The following is a 5,105-nucleotide window of genomic DNA, read 5'->3' as shown; positions in this document are numbered from 1 at the left end:
GGGGGGGGGGGAATTTTACTAAATCAACTAATTAATCTCATTCTCATTAAACTGATAAAATGTTTATAGAGTGCCAGAGTCTAACCTGGTTTACTTAATACACCTAAACCAGAACACAAAGAGATTATAACCGGTTTATACAATACCAGTGCACAATATTTAGCTATCAAAAGCAGATACATTACAATAGTCCCCCTCAAGATGGGACAAAGAGATTAATCAGACCCATCTTGTCTATTAAATAGCGGAATGGAGCAGGATGAAGAGCTTTTGTGAATGGATCTGCAAGTTATTCCTCAGAACAAACATGAATTAACTGAAACCAACTTGCAAGTAACCTCTCTCGAACGCTGTGACAGTCCTTTTCCATGTGCTTTGTACGCTCATGAAAGACTGGATTGCGAGCGATGTGAATCGCAGCTTCATTGTCACAGTAAAAGAGAGTAGGCTTTACTAGACGAACCTGGAATTCTTTGAGGAAAAATGTGAGCCACATAAGTTCATCAGAAGCAAAGGACATGCTTCGGTATTCAGCTTTAGCAGATGATTTTGCAACAACCTGTTGCTTCTTAGATTTCCAAGAGATAAGAGAATAACCCAAGAAGAAACAATATCCATTAGTAGACCTTCTGGAATCCACACACGAACCATAATCAGCATCCGCATAACCAATGAGTTGTAATTCAGACTTGGAGGAATAAAACAAGCCTTGACCCACTGTTCCTTTGATATACGCCAGAATAGTGTGCAGAGCTTGCCAATGATCTTTACGAGGAGCCTCTAAATACTGACTCAACTTGTTGACAGCAAATGTTAGATCAGGTCGCGTGATCTACAAATACATTAAGCGACCAATGAGACGCCGATAAGGCTTAGCATCAACAAAGTAACCTCCTGTATCTTTCGAAAGCTTGATAGCATGATCAAGAAGAACAGGAGATGGCTTGCAGCCCAACATGCCAGTATCATCCAACAGATCCAGAGCATATTTGCGTTGACAGATTGTGATTCCAGAAGCCCTAAGAAATATTTCAACGGCCCCAAATCTCTTAGCTTGAAATAAGAATGAAGCTGTTGTTTTAGAACATCCACCGCTGCATCATTGTTACTGGCGATGAGTATATCATCGACATAGACCAACACACACATGAAGACAGATTCTGTGATTTTAAAGAAGCAAGTATGATCACAATAAGATGTAGTAAACCCCAAAGTCAAAAGATTAGTGGAAAACTTAAGGAACCATTGCCGAAAGGCTTGCTTAAGACCATACAGGGACTTCTTTAACTTGCAGACAACATTGGGAGGGAAGGAGTCCCCCTTACTAGATGCATATCCAGGTGGCAACTTCATATATATCTCTTCATCAAGATCACCATTCAAAAAGGCATTAGAGATGTCAAGCTGGGTTAGAGCAAAACCATGAATAGCTGAGATAGCAAGAAGCAATTTAACTGATGTAAGCTTGGCAACAGGAGAGAAATTTTCATGAAAATCAACACCTTCCTCTTGAGTATAACCTTTAGAAACCAACCTTGCCTTATACCATTCAACACTACCATCGGCATTGAATTTGATCTTAAAAATCCACTTACAACCGATGGGAACTTTGTTTGGAGGCAGTGAGCAGATCTCCCAAGTACCAGTCACTTCCAAAACATCAATTTCAGTCCCCATAGCACCACACCAAACCTTATGTTTCTTTGCCTTAGTGTAGGTTTTGGGTTCAAGTTCTTTATCAATGGAAACTAAAAAAGAGTAATAGATTGGAGAGAGTTTTCCATAAGAAAGATATTGAGAGATTTTGTGTATGGTTGAGGACCCTACTGAATGACAGTAGTAATCCTGAAGATAAGCTGGTGTTTTTGTTCCCCTGTGAGATGTTTGAGTAGAAGACTCAAGAACATCAGTTATAGGGTTAGCAGAAGGCTGAACCTCTACAAAAGGAGAAGATAGAGAAGTATCTTCGCCAGATGAATCAGATGACACAGGAGAATTGTTAATCAAATCAGGAAAAAAGTCAATATTAGCTGGAGACAAATCTGATTTGACAAACAGAAAGAGCTGTTCGTGGAACACCACATGTCTTGAGATAAAGATATTGTTACTCTCAAGATCAAGAAGCTTATATCCTTTGTACCTAGAAGGATAACCAAGAAAAACACAAGCCTTAGCTTTAGGGTCAAATTTATGTCTGTTCTTGGGTGAGGTAGAAGCATAACAAAGACAACCAAAGCTTTTTAATTGACTATAATCTGGCTGTTTCTTTGTGAGAACCTCAAATGGACTTTTATCATCAAGAATAGGAGCAAGTAGGCGATTAATAAGATGAACTTCAGTGATAATACAATCACCCCAGTAAGGAAGAGGAATGTGAGATTGAAAAAATAAAGCTCTAGCAACATTGATGATATGTTGATGTTTTCTTTCAACAACAGAATTTTGTTGTGGAGTTTCAGGACAAGAATGGAAAGATTGAATACCTTTAGAGTGGAATAGGTCTTTAAAAGAAAGTTCTGGAGCATTGTCGAATCTAACACCCTTATGTTTAGTTTCATATTGAGTTTCTATCATCTTAATAAAAGTGGGAAAAATTTGTAAGACATCAGACTTTTGTTTAAGAAGAGAAACCCAAATGACTCTAGAACAATCATCAACAATAGTTAAGAAGTATTTAAAACCATTATGAATAGGAACTGAAAAAGGTCCCCATGTATCCATATGGATTAGATCAAAAGGTTTATCACTGATATTATTATGAGAAATAAAAGGGATATGTTTTTGTTTTGAAAGATGACAAACTTTATAATGAGAATCTAAAACATCCTTTTGTTTAGGAAAAGCTATGATGTTATACATAGGTAACAACTTAGACATAGAGGGATGTCCTAGCCTTTTATGCCACAATTCAGGACTAGGAACAACATTAGCCAAGATAGGAACATTATTAAGAGGGATACCTNGAGACAAATCTGATTTGACAAACAGAAAGAGCTGTTCGTGGAACACCACATGTCTTGAGATAAAGATATTGTTACTCTCAAGATCAAGAAGCTTATATCCTTTGTACCTAGAAGGATAACCAAGAAAAACACAAGCCTTAGCTTTAGGGTCAAATTTATGTCTGTTCTTGGGTGAGGTAGAAGCATAACAAAGACAACCAAAGCTTTTTAATTGACTATAATCTGGCTGTTTCTTTGTGAGAACCTCAAATGGACTTTTATCATCAAGAATAGGAGCAAGTAGGCGATTAATAAGATGAACTTCAGTGATAATGCAATCACCCCAGTAAGGAAGAGGAATGTGAGATTGAAAAAATAAAGCTCTAGCAACATTGATGATATGTTGATGTTTTCTTTCAACAACAGAATTTTGTTGTGGAGTTTCAGGACAAGAATGGAAAGATTGAATACCTTTAGAGTGGAATAGGTCTTTAAAAGAAAGTTCTGGAGCATTGTCGAATCTAACACCCTTATGTTTAGTTTCATATTGAGTTTCTATCATCTTAATAAAAGTGGGAAAAATTTGTAAGACATCAGACTTTTGTTTAAGAAGAGAAACCCAAATGACTCTAGAACAATCATCAACAATAGTTAAGAAGTATTTAAAACCATTATGAATAGGAACTGAAAAAGGTCCCCATGTATCCATATGGATTAGATCAAAAGGTTTATCACTGATATTATTATGAGAAATAAAAGGGATATGTTTTTGTTTTGAAAGATGACAAACTTTATAATGAGAATCTAAAACATCCTTTTGTTTAGGAAAAGCTATGATGTTATACATAGGTAACAACTTAGACATAGAGGGATGTCCTAGCCTTTTATGCCACAATTCAGGACTAGGAACAACATTAGCCAAGATAGGAACATTATTAAGAGGGATACCTGATAAAGAAAGAGAGTCTATATCCAGAAAATAGAGGTTTGCCACTTCTCTACCCTTCCCAATCATTAGGCCCCGACTACGATCCTGAATTTCACAACAGTAATCATCAAACCAGACTCCATAACCTAGTTGTTTAGCAAGAGAGCTGACACTAAGAAGGTTAAATTTGAATTGAGGGATGAAAAGAACTTTTTCTAAGGTTAAATTACTACCCAATGTAANGAGTGCGTGGCGGGGGAGCATGGCTCGATCAAACAAGCTGGAGTGCGTGGCGGGGGAGCATGGCTCGAGCGTGGTGTATACGCATTCACTTTTATCATGAANGGCAAGGAAACAGTAGTATTTGAGAGAATAGTGAGATTAGAAAAAGAACTTTTATCATGACAGATATGTTGTGAAGCTCCAGAATCCACAACCCAAGCATTAATAGCAATAGCGTTGCTTAACAGAACAGACATAAGGCCTAACATTTCCGGAAAAAGAACATAGGATAGAGGGGTAAAACTTACCGGAAATGGGGCAAATTGTTGAAGAAGAAGGTTTGGAAACTGAGACAGAGTGAACTTCAGGGTTGGTGATGGTGCTTGAAGACTGAAGCTTGGTGCTGAGGTATGACATAAGCTGTTGGATCTGTGTTAGAGTAAGATCATCAGACGAAGCACTGAGAGTTTCTGAACTTTCACCGATTGCTACATTGGCCAAAGCAGGCGTAGGAACTTGATACTAAGATTTTTGTGTCTCCTAGTAGGTTCAATTAACCTTATGCAGTTGTAATACTTAAGGTGTCAATCCATTTGGGAAACTTTACTAACAATTAAGATGCAATCAAGAAATCACAAGTCAAGCCAATTCAAATAGAGTGTTTGTCGAACAGTCCTAGAATGATGACAATACAAAAACGGAAATGAGTCACAAAACTAGAAACGAGAATGCATGACGAGAAACTAAAATGAATGAAAACGGAGACGAGTCTAAGCATGAACTAAAAATCAAGAAACGAAACAGTCTCAGGAATGTAATAAAAAATCAGAAAGAAAGAAGTCCTAAGGATGGGAGTAATTGATGTCGATGGAGTATCCTAGTCTATAGAGTGTTTAACATATCACAAGCAAACTATCCCTAAACAATGAACATCACAACTTAGCTAATCCAATCTCTTGACAGAAGCTACTCAAACTCAACCACTTCCAAACCTAGCTCTCGCTAGAGAAACA

Source organism: Camelina sativa, chromosome 19 (assembly GCF_000633955.1).
Source record: "Camelina sativa cultivar DH55 chromosome 19, Cs, whole genome shotgun sequence".
Lineage (NCBI taxonomy): Eukaryota > Viridiplantae > Streptophyta > Magnoliopsida > Brassicales > Brassicaceae > Camelina > Camelina sativa.
The sequence above is the reverse complement of the archived record's forward strand: the minus strand, read 5'-3'. Positions refer to the sequence as shown.